The sequence below is a fragment of the Ursus americanus genome, chromosome 11, assembly GCF_024610735.1.
Source record: "Ursus americanus isolate L20-20 chromosome 11, mUrsAme1.1.p, whole genome shotgun sequence".
Classification (NCBI taxonomy): Eukaryota; Metazoa; Chordata; class Mammalia; order Carnivora; family Ursidae; genus Ursus; species Ursus americanus.
The window spans coordinates 27,064,492-27,078,144 of NC_142137.1; the positions used below are offsets into that span (position 1 = coordinate 27,064,492).

The 13,653-nt window shown below is 34.8% G+C and overlaps 1 protein-coding gene across 5 annotated transcripts in view; it reads right to left on the bottom strand.

The window, feature by feature from the left end:
* Positions 1-13,653, bottom strand: part of WASF1 (WASP family member 1) — a 67,227-nt gene that overhangs the window by 24,774 nt on the left and 28,800 nt on the right. Inside the window, exon 1 of one of the 5 annotated variants that reach the window (XM_087865379.1) lies at positions 3,435-5,382. The exons of the other annotated variants lie outside the window; for them this stretch is intronic. The gene's annotated coding sequence lies outside the window, so the exon portion shown is untranslated. Of the gene's footprint in view, positions 1-3,434; positions 5,383-13,653 lie in introns of those variants that run through there. 5 annotated transcript variants of the gene reach the window in all.

Here is a 13,653-nt window from a genome sequence, read left to right on the forward strand (position 1 = left end):
TGTAAGAATTAAGAGTATTCTATTATGTCATTGATGACAAGTGATTAATTCCTTACACTCATACATCAATGAAACAACTAATCTATGATAAATTAAGGGTGTTTCTGTATTTAAAAAATGACACAAATATTAAATAAGGAAAATTTTATGTTAAATTATAGAAATAAAATTTTCAATTTTCCTAACACTATTCAGACTAAAGGATTATACTGTAACTTAAGAGAACAGGTTAAAATAAAATAACTATTCGAATAAAAACAAATTTCAGTATTTTAAATACTTTAAGAATTTTTAAGGGAGCCAGTGATTTCTAAGAAATGTCCTACTTCCCTAAGATTAGAAGCTAATACTTAATTATGTATAACAGAACAATTAAATAATTTGAGCACAAGAACGTTTACATGGAGATATGTTCTTTGCAGAAATAGTTTTCCCAAAAAACTTCTATGCAAATGATGAAATACTTTATAAATCTGACAGACACAAGGGAATAAAATATAAAACATTTTTGAAATAAGAATGCATGAAGTAAGTGTTCATGTTAACAAATAGATCAAATCTAATTAAAAATACTTATTTCAATTATGTAAAACCATAGGTCTTTAAATAAAGTGATATAATTTAAAATATATAAAAAGATGTTTAAAATGTATCAAGAACAGAATTTTTATAACTTACCTTCCCCCAAAATCTATAATGTATGTAGCCCAAACTGTCTTAATATTATAAATAAACTGAAATAGAAAGTAACTGAACTTACCAGTGAAACAACATAAATTTGCATAAAACAGCAGTAGGAATATATAAAAATAACAAATCTCCCGTTTGTTTTAAGGTAAATTTCAAAATTACTCATTAATCATAAATCTCTAAAATTCTACACACAAAGATATGGCAAATCCAAATTAGGCACTCATAGGATTAAAGAACTATTAATCATGCTGAACACCTCTATTTATTTGATTGCTTTGAGATGCTCTGGCCCTATTAAAGAATTTGCCCTAAAAACAGTGCTATCTTTACCAAAAACAAATAGGTAATTATATCTTTCATCTCGAGTCACAATAACAATTGTATTAAATTTCGATAGATGAAGGTTGAAAAGAAATGAAGAAATAAGCTACACACTCTGCAATTCATTATGGACATCACTGTTAGACTCAAGAAGAAAACTGGAGGCTAATCAAATAATAAATAGTATTAAACACCTATTGAGTAGAATTGACATTAAGGACAAATTAGTAATAAGATTCACTAGATGGTAGTAATTATGTGATTCCAAGTCATTTTCAAAGAAAATATGTATGTCTTTTAAATTAATACAACCACCACGGAAACTTACTTGACAAATCATTATACAAATTTAATATTGCTCCAAAGTTATTTTCAGTGGTTTAAAGGTGTTAATTTGAAATTTGAGGTATGTAAACCACAAATGCAGATTAAACTATATGAAAAACAAGATCAAGTATTTTTTATACTATTAAAAAGTAATACTTCTAAAAACAATAATTACCTATCAAATAGGTTATATTTTATATGAAAAATTACACTACGGATACACTGATATCCATCCAGTCATCTAGTCATTCATTTATTGAACACCAAAGACTCAAGCACTGTGCTAAGTGTTAAAGGGGTGAGCCAAACCAATCTCCATGGATTAGCTAGAATCAAATATTTAATTATATTTATGCTAAGTGTGATGAAGTAAAGTACTAGGCACTATAAATAGATCGATTTCCTTAAGGAAATAATATTTAATTTGAGACCAACAGGATTAGTAGGTGTTACCTAGCTGGGTTGGGAGAGTTGGAGCGTGTGTGTGTGTGTGTGTGTGTGTGTGTGTTTTCATTCTAACTTAGAAGGTGTATCATGTGCAAAGGCCCTGAACGGGAAAGGGGCTTGATTCACCCACATGGTATGATAGCAGTCCGATAGATAGGAGTATAGTGAGCAGACACTAAGAGTCATCAGGGGTCAAGTCAAGTAGGACCTTGAAGTTCATGTGGAAGATTTTCAATTTGATTCTAATGGGGAAGTATTCAAGAATTTTAAGCAAAAGAGTACCAAGATCAGAAATGGCCATTCATTCTAATTGCTCTGTGCAGACTTGGTGGGGTCGGGGGGCAATGGCAGAATAAATGCAGGTGGACTAAATTAGAAGATTTAATTAGAAGATGACGGAGATCGTTCAGGTGACTGCGATGGTAGTCATTTGAACAAGGTGATGGTATATAGAAGCATGTCCATTCAAGATATATACTGAAGGTAGAATCAATAAGACTGACAATGGATTAGATATACGGGTGAGGTCCAAATTCCTGGCATAAGAAACTTTCTGTGGTCAGCCAAAAACTAAAAGTTATTCCTGAAGCAGATCTATTATATCAATATATTATTCCTATCCATGAAATCTATGGGATTAGAAAGAGATTTATGACCAATAGTAGTAATAAGTACCTGTGATACCAGGTAACTGAGATCACAGAGAGAGTAACTTAATGATACTTAGAGTAGAACACCGTGGAAGAATGACAGCTTTTAAAGCCAAACTAATCAAGAAGATGAAAGAGTATTTAGTGGCTTTCTTTTTTCCCTTTATTTTTACTTTTTCCTTATACTTCATTATTCTCCTATATGACATGTGCCTACTTTACCTATTTTAGCCCCACAGGAGAAATCTTGTTCCACCTAACTCCTTCGTTCCCCTACATTGTCCCATCCTCTGTACCCTCCCTATAACTTGAGTTTACTTGACTTCTAGGCGAGGACCAGAGTGAACATAATATCTTAGCATTTCACCTTCCAATGTCTCTATCCAAATGAAGTGTCCAGTCATCTTCTTTCTGTAGGGGACAGCATGGCAAAAATGTGTATCTGGATTATGAAAAATTCAATTTCTCCAATGTTTAACTGTACCTTTCTTTTCATGTGTCTTAAAAACCAAAATGGATGGTGATCACTGACAATGGCAACAGCCACACTATTCTGTGAAACTGTATATTCATTATGGGGCAAATTCCATTTCTTTCTCTTTTGTTGAAATTTACCACTCAAATGAGGATTTAAAAATACCTCAAGTGTCTTAAGGCTAACAATGAAATGGCATACAGTATAGGAAAACTTGTGATGTCTGCACACTAAAAATTTAATAACGTATTAGTGCTTTTTGAAGGAGAAAAAAATACCCAGATCCCTTAAATTATTTTGAATATAATGTTACTTAGCAGTATACAAATACAAGATCAGATGTAAAATGTTTATCCTTATAAATCTTTATATAACTATAAAGCCAAAATAGATTTATTTTTGAAATTTTTTAGTTTATATATTTTTTAAAGATTTATTTATTTATTTGAGAGAGAGAGAGAACACGAGCCGGGGGTGGGGTGGCAGATGGAAAAGGGAGAGAGAATCCTCAAGCAGAGTACCTGCTGAGCGCAGAACCAGATGCAGGACTCAATCCCAGGACCCTGAGATCCTGACCTGAGCAGAAATCCAGAGCTGGCCGCTCAACCACCTGAGCCACCCAGGCACCCCTAAAGCCAAAACAGATTTAAAATTAAATACAAAAATACAAAGCCAATAAAATTCAAACTAACAGTATTAAATATGACCAAGGTCACTTTGCTTTAAATCAATCATTGCTTGCTATATGAATCTTGTACTGACTGCTGCAAAAATCTGCTTTATTTTGTTCATGCCTATCCTGCTATACAACAGCTTTCCTTTATTTGAACTACTGTGAAATTTTATTCATTTGTTACCGAACTGACACTATTGGCTTTACTATGTCCAAACACAACATTTAGGTGCAAGTGTGTCCCTGTAATATCACCATTAGACTGAAACAAAGTTGCACTATCTGCCACCAAAGTTATGCCAAACATAATCATAAACAGAGATACTAAAATTACTTCCCAGGACTCATTATAAGGTAGACATCTAAATGACTCATAATATACTTTCATTAAGTCCTTTCAAAGTTAAGAATTTTTAAAACAAAACAAATGAATAAACAAACAAAAAGCAGAATCAGACCTATAAATACAGAGAACTGAAGATTGCCTAAGGGGAGAGGAATGGGGGATAAAATGGGTGAAGAGGAGTGGGAGATACAAGCTTCCAGTTATGGAATGAATAAGTCATGAGAATAAAAGGCACAGCATAGGGAATACAGTCAATGATATTTTAATAGCCTTGTATATTGACAGGTGGTAACTACACTTGTGGTGAGGTTAGCATAATGTACGAGATACTGAATCACTATGTTGTACACCTGAAACTAATGTAGCATTGTGTCAACTACACTCAAAAAATTTTAAATAAAGAATTTTAAAAATTTTAAAATTCACATAGAAAACACAAACATCAAAATATATGTCCAGGCTGAGAATCATTCTAGGCCAAGCCAAAGACATCACTCGAGGAGGTGCAATGAGTTGTTCAAGAAGTAGGGTTAGGAGGGGCGCCTGGGTGGCACAGCGGTTAGGCGTCTGCCTTCGGCTCAGGGCGTGATCCCGGCGTTACGGGATCGGGCCCCACATCAGGCTCCTCCGCTGGGAGCCTGCTTCTTCCTCTCCCACTCCCCCTGCTTGTGTTCCCTCTCTCGCTGGCTGTCTGTATCTCTGTCAAATAAATAAATAAAATCTTTAAAAAAAAAAAAAAAGAAGTAGGGTTAGGAACAGAAGCTATTTGTGTACATGCGTTTTATCAAACTCTATTGCTTCTTTCATATTAAGATGTATTTATACAACATGCACTTTAAAAAACCATTCTAACAATTCACTATTCAGGGACTGAACAAAATTTCACATAAGAGGAGAAACAAAATGATTATTTCACAAACCAAAACAGAGCAACACATATTTTTAAAAAGTAGGAAAGTCATCAGTTGTGTATCATAGATGATAAGAAGCCCAACAGACTCCTTCTATACCTGATTTATGCCAAAATATGGAAAATTTTACTCCCTCCCCACTATCTTTCTTTCATGTTTTCTTCGTTTATCTCCACATACATATTTCCAAATACTATTTATCTCTTTCTGGATATCACCATGAATAAAACCTCAAAATAACAACCCCAACTAAAGTCATTATTTTTCATTATTTTTCCCCAGCAAAAACCTAGCTCTTTATTTCTTATATTAGTTAACAGCTCCATCGAAGTATAGGCTAGTTAGATAGAATCTTCTTTGACGCCTTTCAATCTTAGCAAATCCAATCTGTACAAGAATATCTATTCAATTGCTAGGAGATCATCTGTTGGTATCAAACTGTTGGCATTTTCCTCAAAATTTCTGAAAATCTCCCAAAATTTTTGTATAAATTTATATTTCCACATCCTCACAAACATGTGGACTTTCTTTCTTTTTTTTTTTTTTACAGATTTTATTTATTTATTTGACAGAGAGAGCGAGCCAGTGAGAGAGGGAACACAAGCAGGGGGAGTGGGAGAGGAAGAAGCAGGCTTCCAGTGGAGGAGCCTGATGTGGGGCTGGACCCCACAACGCCAGGATCACGCCCTGAGCCGAAGGCAGACGCTTAACGACTGAGCCACCCAGGCGCCCCCATGTGGACTGTCTAAACACATTATACTCTGTAAAATATACCATAATTTATTTGACATTCTCCAAACTCGACATTTTGGTTACTTCCAAATTTTTGTTATAATAAATAATACTTGATAAAGTTACATTATACAACTCTTTATACAAGTTCTGGTTATTTTCTTGGAGTATGAAAAATTTAAGACTTTTAAACATTTATTTCCAAATTGCTTCCAACAAAATTATTCCATTTTCATTTTTATCACACATGAGAATATTTTAACACTTTTTCAGCTCTATGAGATCTCTTATTTCAAATAAACAACCTTAATTTACACTTCAAAGAATTTAAGAAAGAACATGCTAAGTCCAAAGTTAGGAGAAGGAAGAAAATAATAAAGCTTAGAGCAGAAATAAATGAAATAGAGAAAGACAATAGGACAAAAACAATGAAATTAAGAGTTGGTTTTTGAAAAGATAAAGAAAACTGGCAAACCTTTAGCTAGACCAACCAAGAAAAAAAAAAGAGAAGACTGAAATAAACAAAATCATAACTGAAAGAGGAGACATCACAATTGACACCAGAAATACAAAGGTTCATATGCAGCTACTATGAACAATTACACACCAACAAATTAGATAACCTAGAAAAAATGGATAAATTCCTGGAAATATACAAACTATGACATTATTAGGAAGAAATAGAAAATCGGAACAGACCAATGAGTAAGGAGATCAAATCAGTAATCAAAACCTCCCAACAAAGAAAAGCCCAGGACCAGATGGTTTCACTGGTGATATCTACCAAACATTTAAAGAAGAATTAAAGCCAATCCTTCTTAAACTCTTCTCAAATATTGAAGAGTAAAGAATACTCCCAAACTTATTTTATGAGACCAGCATTACGCTGACCAAAGCCAGATAGAGACTACAAGAAAACTTCAGGCCAATCCCCAATGAATACAGACACAAAAATTTTCAGAATACTAGCAAACCAAATTAAACAGCACTTTAAAAGGATCATATACCACAGTCAAATGGGATTTATCCCTGAGATGCATGGATTTGAACATATGCAAATCAGTAAATATGAAGCACCACATTCACAAAATGAAGGGTAAATAACATCTCAATAGATACAGAAAAAAACGTGACAAAATTCAACATGCTTTCATGATAAAGCTGTCAAAAAAACTGGCTATAAAAGAAACACCTCAATGTATTCAGGACCATATATGACAAGACCACAATTATTATAACATTCAACAGTGAAAAGCTAAAAGCTTTCCTCTAAGATCAGGAACAACACAAGGGTGCCCACTCTTACCACTTCTATTCAATGTAGTACTGGAAGTCCTAGCCAGAGAAAAGGACAGGACAGGACAGGAAACGAAAGGAAAGGAGCATCTAAATTGGAAAAAAAGAAGTAGCACTGTAGCTATATGAAGATGACTATTATAACTAGAAAACCCCAAAGACTACCCAAACACACTGTTAGAACTGACAATTTCAGTAAAGTTGCAGAATATAAAATTAATATACAAAAAAATCAGTTGTATTTCTATAGAGGAACAACAAACCATCTAAGAAAGAAATAAAGGGAACAACCCTATTTACAATAGCATCAAAAACAGTAAAATTCTTAGGAATAAATTTAACCAAGGAAATGAAAGATCTGTACGATGAAAACCATAAGACACTGATGAGAGAAACTAAAGAAGACACCAATAAATGGAAACTATAGATTCAATGCAATCCCTATCAAAATTCTAATGGCATCTTCACAGAAATAGAAAAAGCAATGCTGAAATTTGTATGAAGCCACAAAAGACCCCAAGAACCAAAGCAATCTTGAGGGAGAAGCATCACACCTACTGATTTTAAACACCACTAGAAAGCTATAATAATTAAAACAGTATCATACTGGCATAAAAATAAACACACAGGTCAACAGAACAGAAGTGAGAGACAAGAAATAAACCAATGCATACATGGTCAATTAATATTTGATAAGGGTGCCAAGAATCCTCAATGGAGAAAAGATAGTACTTTCAATAAACAGTGCTGGGAAAATTGGATATTCACATGCAAAAGAATGAAAGTGGACCCCTATCTCACACAACTCACAAAAATTAACTCAAAATGTATTAAAGATTTAAATGTAAGAACCCAAATCATAAAACTCATAGAAGAAAACATAGGAAAAAATTTCCTTAACATCGGTCTTGGCAATGATTTTATGAATATGATACCATGAGCACAAGCAACAAAAGCAAAAATAAACAAGTGTGACTACAGCAAACTAAAACATTTCTGCACAGAAAAAGAAAAAAAATCAACAAAATGAAGAGATAACCTATGGAATGGAAAAAATATTTGCAAACCGTCTATCTGATAAGGGGTTACTATCCAAAATATATAAGGAACTTACACAACTCAGTAGCATAAACTCCTAACAATCCAATTAAAAAACAGGCAGAGCGGGGCGCCTGGGTGGCACAGCGGTTGAGCGTCTGCCTTCGGCTCAGGGCGTGATCCCGGCGATCTGGGATCGAGCCCCACATCAGGCTCCTCCACTATGAGCCTGCTTCTTCCTCTCCCACTCCCCCTGCTTGTGTTCCCTCTCTCGCTGGCTGTCTCTATCTCTGTCAAATAAATAAATAAAATCTTAAAAAAAAAAAAACCAGGCAGAGGAATGAATACATAGACATTTTTCTAAAGACAATGTACAAATGGCCAATGGGTACATGCAAAGATGCTCAACATCACTAATCTTCAGGGAAATGCAGATCAAAACCATAATGAGGTATCACCTCACACATGTTTGAATGGCTATTATCAAAATACAAGAGATAGCAAGTGCTGGTGAGGATGAGGAGAAAAGGGAAACCTTGAGCATTGTTGGTGGGATTATAAACTGGCACAGCCACTATGAGAACCAATATGGAAGTTGCTAAAAAAAAATTAAAAATAGAATTACCATTATGATCCAGTAATCTCACTTCTGGGTATATATCCCAAAAAATGCAATCACTATTTTGAAGAAATATCTGCACCCCTATGTTCACTGCAGCATTATTCACAATAGCCAAGACATGGAAACAACCAAAGTGGCCATCGGGGGATGAATGAATAAAGAATTTGTGGTAAATATATATAATGAAATTTTATTCAGCCATAAAAAATGACACTGCCACCTATGACAACATGGATGAACCCTGAGGGCACTATGCTAAGTAAAATAAGTCAGACAGAGAAAGACAAATACAGTATGATCTCACATGTGAAATCTAAAAAAGCTGAACTAAAAAAAAAAAGCTGAACTCAGAAAACTGAGAGCAGAATGGTGCTTGCTAGGGGCTGGAGGTTGGGAGAAATGGGGAAATATTGGTCAAAAGGTATAAACTACCAGCTATAAGACAAATACGTTCTGGGAATGTAATGTACAGCATGGTGACTATAGTTAACAATCTTGTATTATATACTTAAAAATTGCTAAGAGAGTAGATCTTACATGTGCTCACAACAAAAAATGGTAATTACATGAAGTGATGGGTGTGTTACTGGTAATCATTTCACAATATATGTGTATCAAATTATGTTGTTATATGTTAATTACATCTCAAGAAAGCTGGGGGGGAGTCCCTGTTACACAGTAAGTGCATAATAAATATTACTAATATCATAATTTCTCACCAACATTAATCGCTAAGAGAACTGACAGTACTGTTTGATTCATTTTTTAAAGATTTATTTATTCATTTATTTATTTAGAGAGAGAGACTGGGCACGTGGAGAGAGGGGGGAAGGAGAGAGAGAATCTCAAGCAGACTGCGCTGAGCACAGAGCCCCACACAGGGTTCGATCTCACAATCCTGAGATCATGACCTGAGTGGAAGTCAAGAGTTGGCGCTCAACCAACTGAGCCACCCAGGCGCCCCTCTTTGACTCATTTTAAAGTGGGAAAAGTGATATCGAAGAAGATACTGACCCATGTCTTTTCCAAGTTTATATATATGGGATGTATGAATATACGTAGCACTCCCAACACAAGAGGGTACAGATGAAACTAATTTTAGGGGCTAGCCAGTTATCCGTTAAGGCAAGGAGATTGAAGCTTTAAGTCTGGAAAAGATGAGGAAAATAACTATATACAGGGAAGTTTGCAAGTCATAGAAGCAGAAGCTCTCTGGAGTACAGTGTAAGGATCTGGGAAAGATGGAGAAATGGGTTCAAATGGAGAACTGTTCAAAGCAGTATAAGATGTGAGTTCAGAAGATAACAGAAAACAAAGGCAGCTTGTAGTTCTGCCAGCTGACTCAGAAAACAGTGAGATGGAACATAATGGAATTATTTCTAAGTCTTTCGAAAAGAATATGGGCATTCTCTGGTTTATGCTATGGTCCTAAAGGTGTCAAGAGATAATGCTATGGCATGCAGAAGTAAATACACTTTCAAACTTTACCGCATAATGTCCTACAGCTAATTACTGGCATTGGAGAGATAATCATCTTACTCTGACTTCCAGCTCAGTTGCTTCCTTCATTGTAACAGGTTGACATTTTCTCCTAAATTTCATTCCTGGATTTGCAACAAATTACTTGAAATAAATAATCATTTGAATATAGTTTTATTTTTCTTTAGTTGTATTTACTGTTTGCTACAAAAAAGCTGATTTGCTATTTTCCTGCCCACTCATAGTCTCATGAGATCTTCACATAATTTTTCTATCTTGGCATTTCACTACACAGAGGAGTGTTCTGGCATTTCAAACCTGGGCATTTCAACGTGTACTTTCTCTTCCTGAACATTTTTTAAAATACAAAATAAAACTAGTACCAACATTAATTCCCACTGTTAACAGTTTTCAATTCAGAAAAACCCAGCTATTTTTAAGAATCTTAAACTGGAAAAGATACTACAAGCCAAATAATTCATCTTTCACTTTTGTAGATGAGCAAATTGACCTGAAAAAGTTAAGAAACTTGTCTAAGTTATTAAAAAAATTAACAGCAGAGCTATGATTAGATTTTAGGTTTCCAGATTTTTAATCTACTGTTCTAATCTTAATCTGTTAATATTTTAAAAATCTATCTTGTATTCTTGCAAAATCAGTCTCCTAAATTTCATAACACCCTAAAAATTTTCAGTGGTATTTTGAAGTTCCTCAGTTCCCAGATGACTACCTTCTTCAACAAATACTTTCAGGGATGCCTGGGTGGCTCAGTCGGTTAAGCGCCTGCCTTCGGCTCAGGTCATGATCCCAGGATCCTGGGATGGAGTCCTGCTTCAGGCTCCTTGCTCAGCAGGGAGCCTGCTTTTCCCTCTGCCTGCTGCTCCCCCTGCTTGTGCATGCCCTCTCTCTCTTGCTCTGACAAATAAATAAATAAAATCTTAAAAAAAAATACTTTCAGATTATGTATGATGATCAAAATATAGGTGGTAAAACAGATATAAAAGAAGTAAAATACCTTACCACCCAAAAGCTTAAAAGATAATGAGGAAGCAAAGATATATGCCAAAAACTTAAAAACAATAAAGATGAACATATGGATGGCTAAGGTTTAAAAGTAGGATAAAACAAATTATTAGGTATCCAGAGAGAATCTTTTTTTCTACCTCTGTGTACCTTTCAAACAAGTTTCCTTTTATTTCTTTCCTTGTGCCTGACTTAACGTATCTTGTCTTCTTACCATTTTATCCATCTTGGGCATCTAGTGCTGTGCAATAGAACTTTCTGCAGTAATGGTGTAATCTTCTGTAGCTGTGCTGTCAAATGTGGCAACCACAAGCCACATGTGGCTTTTGAGTACTTGAAGTGTAGCTAATGTGACTGAAGAACTGATTTTTAAATTATTCATTTAATTTTAATTTAGCTACATGGGGCTAGCAGTGAATGTATACAGCACAGGTCTGTTACCACTATTGTCTTCCTTAACCTCTTTAGCTTGTTTTGATTTCATTCTCTCTGGATACCATATGGGTAAAGTATTTTTTTTGCCTGCCTTCTTTCCATTCAGCCTAATTTTGAGATTCATCAGTGTTGTTCCATGTATCAATAATTCATTCATTTTATTGAATAGTATTTCATTGTATGGATATATCATAGTTTATTCATCTGTTGATGGACATTAGGATTATTTTAAGTTTAGAGTTATTGCAAATAAAGTTACTATGAGCATTTTATATAAGGTTGCATGGGGCCATGTCTTTTTTTTTTTCTTGGGTAATATATATAAGTTTGTTTTAAGGACCTGGGGGGGAGGAAGAGGTGGGAGAAGAGTGAAGAGTACTTCTGAAGTGAAAAATGAGAGGGATCTTTTTTGACTTCCAAAAGTAAATTTCAGGAGAAGCTGTGACCTCTCCTGTATCTGAAGAAATGTTCAGGGAAATGGGAGTCTACAAACTGGTTGAATGATAGCAAGGAAGATGAGTTGATAGGCAGAGAAAGAGTCCCTTCTTTCTAAATTCTACTCCCCTCCCAACATATTTTTCATATTTTTTGTTTTGATTCTGTTGCTTGTATGCCTAATAAAATACAACATCATACAGATTACATTTAATGGCTTTTAATGCATTATTACAAAGATGTCTGCATTTCAGATTTCTCATTTACTATGACGAACAATGTTACTTTACCTTCTATGAACAGGCTATATGACAGCAAGAACCACGGCACAACCTTAACCTAACCGCAACGGAAGGACGCATTTTAGCAAGAACCTAGCCCAGAGGGGAAGACCTCAATTAATATATTTTTTAAAGATTTTATCTATTTATTTATTTGACACAGAGAGAGACAGTCAGTGAGAGAGGGAACACAAGCAGGGGGAGTGGGAGAGGAAGAAGCAGGCTCCCAGCGGAGGAGCCTGATGCGGGGCTCGATCCCAGAATGCCGGGATCACGTCCTGAGCCGAAGGCAGATGTTTAACAACTGAGCCACCCAGGGGCCCCATCGATTAATATTTTTACACACATAAACAAATAAAGAAAAGGGATCCAAAGTAAAACATGCAGTGAGGGGACTTGGTTACCACCAACCTAACTTAATAAATCCAAAGTTTATTGTCAGGCAATTTTTAAAGAATACAAATAAGTGATGAAATTCAGAATTCTATCTGTCTCATAAACATATCTGAGGTGATTTTTGGGAACTTACGTGAGTGTATTTCAGAAAACTAATTCAAAGTGTTTTTAAAGAGTAAAAGTGATGTCAACACATCAAGAATGATTAGATGTATATGAAAAAACTTCTTTATTTTTAGGGACAGGTCCTAGAACATAGGGAGATAAGTTCTACTTTACTTCCCCAATTTTTTCCATGATTTTCCATGATTACTCTTCTGTGAGAGGCCACTCTGACCTAATCACATTTTTGCTTTTTCATTGTACGGTATTCTCAAGACAAGCAAGATATAAACTAAGATATGCCAGGCAGACAGCATATTTCTTCTTCAAAAATCATAAAATAAAAGACAGAAGTACAGGGAATACTCCTTAACTTTGTGAAGCCAGCATTACACTAAAACAAAAAGAGGAAAATGACATTTCAAGGAAACTACAGACCACTATCTCTCATAAACACAGATGCAAAAACCCTCAATAAAATTAGCAAAGTGAATTAAAAAATGTATAAAAAACTATACACCACAACCAATTGGGATTCATTACAGTTACAAAAGGCTGATTCAATATTCAAAAATCAAGTCATGTATTCCATCACATCTATTGGCTAGAAAGAAAGAAGAAAGATCACATGATCACATCAGTAGATACAGAAAAAATTTTGACAAAATCCAGTACCCATTCATGATAAACTCAGCTAACTAGGAACAGAAGGTAACTTGCTCAACTTGACAAAGAACATCTACATAAAACCTATAGCTCACATCATACTTCATGGTGAGAAACTAGAAGCTTTCCTGCCAAGATCAGAACAAAGGAAAAGACATCCCTTCTCATCACATTATACTGAAAGTCTTAGCTAATGCAATTAAGACCGAAAAAGAAAAAAATTATACAGATCGAGAAGGAAGAAATAAAACTGTCTTTATTCACAGATGACATGATTGTCTACATAAAAATACAAAAGAATCAAC